The 10,055-nt window shown below is 39.3% G+C and overlaps 1 pseudogene across 1 annotated transcript; it reads right to left on the reverse strand.

Moving 5' to 3' along the window:
* Window positions 1-3,559: 3,559 nt before the first annotated feature.
* LOC104588567 (UDP-glycosyltransferase 88F3 pseudogene) lies at window positions 3,560-5,812 on the reverse strand (annotated as a pseudogene). The gene has a single exon (XR_016076466.1). The product of XR_016076466.1 is annotated as a UDP-glycosyltransferase 88F3 pseudogene (transcript).
* Window positions 5,813-10,055: the final 4,243 nt, after the last annotated feature.

The raw sequence follows: 10,055 nt of genomic DNA on the forward strand, positions 1-10,055 counted from the left end.
AGGCCTAGCAACTACCATGGTCATGCCTAAACAACTTGTTGATTTGAAGAAGCCCGATGAAGCGGACCACCGGCCACCTAGTCTACGTACCGCAAGCTTGAGTGGGGAGAACCACAGTCAACTTCAACTAAAAAAAAGCAGCCATACCCCAACAAGCCAGTCTATTAGCAACAAGGAAAGAAGCCACAAGAAGCTAATAACTCCCAAGGCTACAAGTACACAAGGAGACCTACCACACCTCTTGCACCTTGCTTCATTTGCAATGAAATGAATTGGGCAAGTGAATGTCCCATGCAGAAGAAGGTCAATGTCCTCATTGTCAAACTCAATGATAATGAGGAGAGTGATGAGGAGAAACCCACACCGGAGCCAAGAGTAGGTACCCTCCAACTCATAAATGCCATAGTTAAGAAAGAGGCCGCATCTAAACGGCCTAATAAAGCCCACAAGGGGCTAAAATATGTAGACATCACCCTCGGCAGGAGGCCGACTCAAGCCTTGGTGGGACCACCCACAACTTTATTTCACTCGTTGAGGCACACCAACTCGACTTGACCACCACTAAACAAATAGGGTGGATCAAGGCTGTAGAAGGCATGGTTCGTGGAGTAGAACTGCAAGTGAAACCATGGAAGGGCAACATCAACCTATCCATGGTTCCCTTGGGTGATTTTCAAGTTGTCCTTGGAATGGAATTTTTGATATAAGCAGAAGCAGCCCTCATACCGCACATCAACAACTTACTCATCTTGGACGAGCATTCCCCATGCATGATCCTAGTGACAACAGCTCTCAAGGTACACGGGAAGCAACTGTGCGCCTTGCAATTGTACCAAGAAGCAAACACCCACAGAGCCATTGCCAAGTCAGCAACCGAGAAGAACCCCACACGTCAACAATAAGCATCAATACCTGAACGGGTTGGGAAGTCATCACAAGGAAGCAATATCCACCAAAGTCGTTCCCGCACCAGCACCAACATCAACACCAACATCATCAATGACACCAACACTAGCATCATCATCGACACTAGCACAGCAAGCCTCTGATACAGAAGACTCCTAGAAGACCCAAGGCCGTCTCCAACTACAACCACCTTCCACCTAGGTACCCTTTCCACCATATTACTCAAGCTACCCTTAAAGGAACATTGTGAGGACCCTTCCTTGGGAGAAAAATCATTATGGGAAGCAAGGTTTCAAATTCCGATACGATACGTCCAATACGAGGCGTATCGTATCGTATCTTTAAAGGTCTGATACAAGATACGATGGAAAATCGGCGATATCATCTTTTTTTCACTGTATTAGACCTGTATCATATCATATCGGGCCATAAAAAGGGTGTATTAAGGGTGTATCGGGCGTATCGACCGATATGCTATGAAATAGATACAACAAAAAACTGGAAAAAAAATAAAGGGGGAAAGCAATCTTCTTTCCCATGAAATAAGCCTTCATTCAGCCCCAAATGACTCTAAAACTCCAAATCTCATTCTTAGAGTGCTAAATATGCACAAATTTGCAAGAAATAAACGTTTTTGTTTTTTGTTTTTTTTTTTTGAAGTTTTTTTCAAATTTTGAAAAAAAATGGCAAAAATAGGTAAGTTTTTTTTAACTTTTTATAAATATTGTGATTTCTTTTTTTCTTGAATGTTTAAATCTATGTTGATATACATTTCTTACATTCAAAATCACAATTTTTTTTTTGTGTTATGAGTAGATGTATGGAAATTTCATGAAGATATTTGGGGAAAATATAAATTAACAAAAAAATTGAAAATGTAATTTTTTCTCTATCTATAAATACTTAATATGTTTTAGATCTATGGATTTATCTATCATATCCATAGATCAATTGAAATTTTCTTTCATTATTTTTTATTTTTTATTTTTTATATTTTTAGAATTAAAAAATAAAAACAATTAATTATATTTTATCATTTGATCACAATGATTGAATATATTATAATTCTATGGATGATCTATCATATCCACAGAGCAATTGAAACTTCTTCTTTAATAATTATTTTTTTTTATTTTTATAATTAAAATAAATAATAATTAATTATATTTTATCATTTTATCACAATTATTGAATATATTATAATTCTATGGATGATCTACCATATCCATAAAGAAATTGAAATTTCTTCTTTAATAACTATCTTTTGATTATATTGTATAATATTTATTTTTTTATTTTTTATTTTTTATAATTTTTCAAAATAAAAAGTAAATAATAATTATTAATTATATTTTCACTTACAAATTGTGCCAATGCATGTGTTATGGTTGGATAGGAGAGTTGGGTTTTTCCCATCCCATAAAACTTAAGAATTATAATTTATAGATTATACTTAAGCATAGGTTTTTTAATGAAATTATAATTAACTGTAATATATTTCTTCATAAAACCATTAAAATATATATATTTAATGTATTTTTATATTTAGTGTTATTTGAGGTCTTATATTTAGTGTTATTGTTGTATTTTTATGATTTATTGAAGTATTTATAGTGTTTCCATATGTATTTATGTGTATCTTAATTTTTCTCTAATACGCATGTGTATCCAAAGCATATCCTGATACATCTCTTAAAATTGTCTTTCTGATACACTTGGTGTTTCCGATACTTTGAACCTTGATGGGAACCAACACCCCAGCAAACCAAAACCACATTTTGACCTGAACCTTGCCCCAACTTTCCCTTCAACAAAACCGAACAACCCAATGTCCTACCTTGATGCGGCCAAGAAAGGAATTAACCAAATACATAGCCATAAGATTCCCCACCACAAACAGCACCTTTTAGCCTTCAACCCAACCTTATGCACGGGCCTTGGAAAAGACCAAGTCATGGAGCAGTTGAAGAATCCTCCTTCAGCAACAACAAATCCAAGCATCCAATAAAAAGCCAATCTTGGAGGGCGAATACTAAATTGAGTGGGGGAGACTGTCACAAGTGAACATTTCGCCGCACCATCAAGTGCCATCACTATGCCCGCACCATGCCATCAGAGCGCTAACAAGTGTGTCTTGGGTGGGGCTATGCATGTGTTTTGTATAGGGAGAATGCCAATGGCATAATTGTAATTATCAGTATGGTTTTTCAATACTTTGATGTATCATTTTGTCACTCCTCCAAAGCTTAACTTACTCTTTGAGGGGATGTAGGTGGTTGAATAGTGCAAATATCATATAAAGATTAAATACAAGATCCCCTCGATACAAACTTGTGTGCTTATACTTACCATTGTTTAATGCAATACAAAATACCTTTTGACTAATTTATGTGCCATCTTATTGTCTTTTCTTGTTTTGTTACTTGTCTTAAAAGCTTAATCGACACACATTAAGTGCCACAGGGCCTCCTCGATTAGCCCCGTGACACTGGTGTACTTGGCTGATGAGAAATGATATGGTCTTTCAACATTGCCAACTGAGAGTTCTATGCGGATTCATCGACCCCATGAAATGAAGTCTTGGTATGATTTTACGTGATGATCATTAGTTAATTACCATGTGACTTGTAAAACCACTCCACAAATCTCTTCTACCACTTAAATAATGGTATTATTGCACACTAAATATAATACATTGCTATAGTTTAATACTCAAATGATTAGTGTATTTTTACTTGCATAAGTACCTTGCACGCCCTTACATTATCGTATTTTTATCTGATCATTGATAAGAAGTTTGGGGAGCTTCCACGATCCAATGGATTGGAATTCTTTGCAGAAAGGACCCACCCACCGACACGTTTGAGTTGTTGCCAGCAGCCATATCATCTCCTCCACGATTCAGTCAATTTGTAGAAGGCAATCCGCGACGACCCTCCCTGGCCATGCACGGCCTTGGCGTTCTCTCTCATCATCTGGCTCCGCTCTCGCAGAGCCCTTCCCTCTTCGGATTCCATCAACGCTCTTACTCGCATCTCTACCTCAACTGAACTCACAAAACCGTCCTCCGCTTGCTCCACCGGCATCGCCAGCTTCATATCCTCCACTAACACCGCCCTGTTCATATGCTGCTCAGCGCAGAGAGGCCACGCCACCATGGGTACCCCTGCACACACTGCTTCCAAAATCGAGTTCCACCCGCACTGCGTCACGAACCCGCCAACCGATTCCCGATTCAACACAGCCTCTTGAGGTGCCCACGATTTCACTACTAGACCACGGTTTCTAGTCCGAGCCAAGAATCCTTCTGGAAGTAGAGCATCTAAATCCGGGTCCGTTAGAGCTGCGAGCCTCTTGTTATTCCTGTGTTCTTGCTTGGGTGGCGGACTACGCACAACCCACAAGAACCTCTGGCCGCTATTATCTAACCCAGTAGCGATCTCCCTCACTTGTAAAGCCGAGAAGGTATCCTGGCTTCCGAAACTTAAGAATACCACGCTTTGATTTGGTTGGGCGTCGAGCCAAGAAAAGCACTCTGCCTCACCACCTGTTCGGTCGAAGGATTTGTCTATGAATGGTCCAATGTTGTAAAGAAGTGGAGTCTTGGAATCGGGTATGCAGAATCCATCTGTAATGGCCTTGATCGCTCTCGGCTCAAGTGAGTCGAACGTGTTGACGATAATTCCCTGAGATCTAGCGAGATTAGCAGCGAAGCATAAGAAGCCATGATAGGCCGGGTCTTCACGGTCTAGTATCGGTTCTGGCATGTGAGAAGCAGGGATAGGCGGCAATCCGGGGATACTGACAAGAGAGAATGGAAGGTCTTTGAAGCCCGTGGTCCATTGGTTGTGAAGGGTGGGTAAATGGACGATGGCAGCGAGAGAAGCGGCACCAGAGGAGAAGTAATAATAAGTGGGGATGTTGGGGTGGAAGGCGCCGTATGGGTCGGAAGTGATCAAGGCACGAACGGGGGTGGAGTTTGATATGGTTTGCAGAGCGTGGAGGACGTTAGGACAGTTCAGGCGACTGAATTCTAAGGAAGCGGCTATGGGGTTGGGGAAAAGAGATGGGTCGAGTGGTGGGGAGAGGGGAGGGAGAAGGTGGAAGGAGAGATATCACGGATGTAGGAGGCAGTCGCCGCTGTATCCAAAGGTCCGCTCGGGATGAGTATGGTGACCGAGAAGAGATGACTGAAGCGGCGGAGAATATTGTTTTTCAACTGTATCATACGCCTGATCTGACCGACGGCAGGGGCCGGGTACAGCACTACGGCGTCTTTCATTTTTTAATTTTGATACGTCTCACTTTCTCTTCTGCACATAAAATAACCGCGGAATAGCTAGCGAGGATAACTGGATAAGACGAAGGATTTCTTCGTAATGGCATTGGTACGCCGCCTATTCTGAATTTCAGTCCTTTGGGAATTGGGAGGGAAGATTCAAGGAGTGCTTTGACCGGTATAGTGACCGGATCTGCTGTAGTCTTAATGCAGTGGACTACTGGACTCAGTTGTAGATCTCATAACTAAATGCCACTTGTCATTTACATATGTGGCATGGGTCAACGGTTGAACGGGTCGATGGGTCTACTGCCTGGGTCAATGGTTTATTGACTTTTTCAGTGGTTTTTGACCAAATTCTAGGTTTAGGATAAAATGTAACCAATTGCCTTGACGATTCTTGGGCCGAACGGTCCGGCCATCCGGGTTAAGGCGGTTCAAAAACGTTGTGTTCCCCCTCTCTCTTTTTCGACCTTATATGCACGACTGCAGTTCCTTGTTTTCCTTTACCCTTGCTGTGATTTCAGCCATAGATGCGATCTGACTGGGAACGTTGGAAAGTATAAACCAGCCCTCTGCTTTGAGAAAACTTAAGATGTAGGGTCAGTTTGTCCTCCAGGCTTTTCATATCAATAATAGATTTTGTGTCTTTTCATACTAAGAACAAATTCAATAGTCTTATGTATTTCCTATGAGATTGAGCATACAAGATTGAGTGCCTGATACATTTAGATATTGGGAAGAAGGACTCGATAGTCTTGATCTCCTTATGCAGGATGCATTCCTAGCTTCCAATCCAATGATATTTTTAATCACAGGCTCAACATCCTGCATATAAAAAATTGTGCTGAACTGGTTGAGGTGGCCTCTGGAGATGAAGAGGGCTTGGAGAGGAAGGAGAGACTGAGAGGGTTGGAAAAAAAAAAGAGTGAAAGAAAAGGGCATGGAATGAATTAAAAAAAATAAATGGGTCATTTACTAAAACACTTCCTATAGTTTCACGGATTTACTAAAACCTACCTTATAGTATATATTTTACTAAAACTCCCCTTATAATTTGCAACTAAATTACTTAATCAACCTTCTATCAAGAATCTTTTATATTGTTGTCTGAAATTGGTAACTTGACCACCTATACTAGGTGTTCAAGGGCATGGGCCTATGCCATTTTATTCTGAAATTACCCCTAATACATCATATTGATCCTTTAAAATGAACCATTGTTTGATTTTTAGATCTACCACAATGGTTTCTATAAAATTAAAAGGGGGAACATTGCATACCAGGTTATTAGTTAATTTGCAGCAACATGTCTTCCTTCTTTAAATAGAGAATAAAATTGATCGAAAAGAGTTGTTGCCCATGTTTTACTAGGGGCAAGAGTGACATTTCCATTTTCTTGTAGAATATATTGGTCCAAACACATCCTAGGTCAAAACTGTCATTTTCCACTTTAACCTAATGGAAGGTTGTTTAATTACATCACTTGTGAACTATAGGGAAACCATGCCATTTAAGCAATTTTAATATGAAATTTTCCACTAAAACTCTTGTTTTGTCTTATGTTTTCTCTTTTTTGTACCTTATCCCACATTGGAAAATTACAAGAATTCTCTTGAGCTTTTTAATATGAATTTGCTTACAATTAGAAGTATAGAAATGATAAAGCATAGAGACATATTATTGTACAATTCATAATACATGTGTATCTACGATGCAATGGGGCACTTTAGAGGTGCACTTTGCTAGCATTTATGTAGAAGGGAGTTATAAGTGTTTTGAGAATCCCATAATATAGGTATAAATCCAAGTGAGAATCCAGTTATGAATCCGAAACTAGTTATAGATTTGAGTGTGAATTTGACTTCAAAGTTAGTCCCCGAGGTCCAAAACAAGTCTATGCAGTACTCGAACTTTCAGAATGTATCTAATAGGTCCCTACCATTAACACTCCATCAGTTGTCGCATGATGACATGTGCCACTTAAAACTTTTAAAGATGTCAAAACTACCCTCCAAAAGAAGACAACATTCATTGTATTGTACCTTGAAAGAAGGCATCGTTCATTGTCTTCTACCTTGAAACTGAACTAGTTTTTTCTCCATTTCCTCCCTATTTCACCTGTCATTCTCACTTCATGTTGGATGTCGTGCACTCCTTGGACGATCAGTTCACTCTCTCAGGCTCTTGGGATGGTAAGCTCTTGTCTTCGGGACCTTAACACCCATCATCAGTAGGGATGATAATTTTCCCCATCCTCGATGGGGACCCAACTTCCATGACCCGATGGGGTCGAGGATGGAGATTGTTTTGGCTGGAAGGGAACGGGGATGGGGATTAATAGGAATCCCTGATTTGGGTTGGCGTTAGGGATGGGGATTGAGGTCCCCTCCCCACCCCAACCTCAATTATGTATATATATCAAAATATATTTAAAAAATTATTTATAATTTAATTTTTTATTTATTTAAGTAAATTTAGTTTTCAAATAAACATTGATATCTAAAAAAAATTTGAGGATTTGGGTCCCCACGAAGAACCCATCCCCGTTGGGGATCGGGGATGGAGGACAAATTTTATACCTAGCAAGGATCGAGGATGGGGACGGGGGTAAAATTCATAATCGGGGTTGGGGACGGGGAATATGATCCCCACCCCGAACCTGCCACGTTGCCATTCCTAAGCACCACTACACATGGGGTCCCTGAGGATATTGGGCAAATTACAATAAGGAAAAGTAGGTATCCTTCAATTCATTGCTTTGCTTTCTCCACATAGAACACTAAATGCTAAAATGAAATGAAATGAATAAATACATCTTGGAAGGAATTATATCTTCTAGTGCTCAAGTCGTTAACCACTAAAGACAGACATGGTGTCTTAGCCAAACTTTGCCCCTTTTAAGATATTTTCTCATTCATCACCCCATGTGCCTCCCGTGTTCACCACTCACTGCTATTGAATTTTTCCTGTCCCACGAACAGTTTGAATTCATCCAAATCAGCCCTCCACTCCTTGACTTTTCATTAAGTAGAGTCATGTATACCAACTATAAACATCAATGAAGAGAATAAAGTATTTATGCCCACCCATTCAAGGGATAGCATATGGATTCCAGACATCAGTATGAACCAAATGGATAGCAATATTCTTTTATTACTCACAAAATATGTGATTTTACATTGTTCTGATAGATGATAACCTTCACATTTAGGGTTCAACTTTGACATTGTGCCATAATTCCAAAAGACTCATATTTTATTAGAACAAAACTCAGTCTGACTCGACAATTCATGCTCTAAAGGTCCACCAAAGTGGTAGACTTCATCGACTTCATGCCCACTTCCGGGGATGGGGATGGGGGTTAATAGGAATCCCTGATTTGGGTTGGGGTTAGGGATGGGGATTGAGGTCCCCTCCCCACCCCAACCTCGATTATGTATATACATATACATATATATATATATATATATATATATATATATATATATATATATATATATATATATATATATATATCAAAATATATTTAAAAAATTATTTATAATTTAATTTTTTATTTATTTAAGTAAATTTAGTTTTCAAATAAACATTGATATCTAAAAAAATTCGAGGATTTGGGTCCCCACGAAGAACCCATCCCCGTCGGGGATCGGAGATGGAGGACAAATTTTATCCCCAGAACGGACCAAGGATGGGGATGGGAGTAAATTTCATAATCGGAGTTGGGGACAAGAAATATGATCCCCACCTCGAACCTGTCCCGTTGCCATTCCTAAGAACCACTACACGTGGGGTCCCTGAGGATATTGGGCAAATTACAATAAGGAAAAGTAGGTATCCTTCAATTCATTGCTTTGCTTTCTCCACATAGAACACTCAATGCTAAAATGAAATGAAATGAATAAATGCAACTTGGAAGGAATTATATCTTCTAGTCCTCAAGTGGTTAACCACTAAAGACAGGCATGGTGTCTTAGCCAAACTTTGCCCCTTTTAAGATATTTTTTCATTCATCATCCCATGTGCCTCCCGTGTTCACCACTCACTGCTATTGAATTTTTCCTGTCCCATGAGCAGTCTGAATTCATCCAAATCAGCCCTCCACATCTTGACTTTTCATTAAGTAGAGTCATGTATACCAATTATAAACATCAATGAAGAGAATAAAGTATTTATACCCACCCATTCAAGGGATAGCATATGGATTCCAGACATCAAGATGAACCAAATGGATAGCAATATTCTTTTATTACTCACAAAATAGTTGGTTTTACATTGTTCTGATAGATGATAAACTTCACATTTAAGGTTCAACTTTGACACTGTACCATAATTCCAAAAGACTCATATTTTATTAGAACAAAACTCAGTCTGACTCGACAATTCATGCTCTAAAGGTCCACCAAAGTGGTAGACTTCATCGACTTCTTGCCCACTTCCCCATGATCTGGTCCTAGAAAACACAATGAATAGAAACAAAAGCTCATAGAGCAATTATGGTATTTTGTAAGAGAAGTAATTGATAACAAATTTTTTATGTAATTGAGGTACATGAAGAACGGATCTAAGAGAAAGGTTATGTGTGAGTTTGACTTCACCCTGACATGAGATAGGTGTCTAAGATTTATCAGCAACAATAACCTTACCCTTCCTTGGTGTTAGCACCCAATTTTTGCTTGGTCTATCGCCTGAGCCTCCAATTCATCTTGAACACCTAATCAAACCTTTCTAATCCCCTTGAAACACCAAAAAACCTAAAAAAACTGAACTTCATCCTAGAAGCCCCTAGATACACCATTAAATATGCTCGATACCAATCCGATGGTCCTAATTAACCCCCATTTACACCTCAAACCCTAGATCAGAC

Source organism: Nelumbo nucifera, chromosome 5 (genome assembly GCF_055504915.1).
Source record: "Nelumbo nucifera cultivar China Antique chromosome 5, China Antique-T2T, whole genome shotgun sequence".
Classification (NCBI taxonomy): domain Eukaryota; kingdom Viridiplantae; phylum Streptophyta; class Magnoliopsida; order Proteales; family Nelumbonaceae; genus Nelumbo; species Nelumbo nucifera.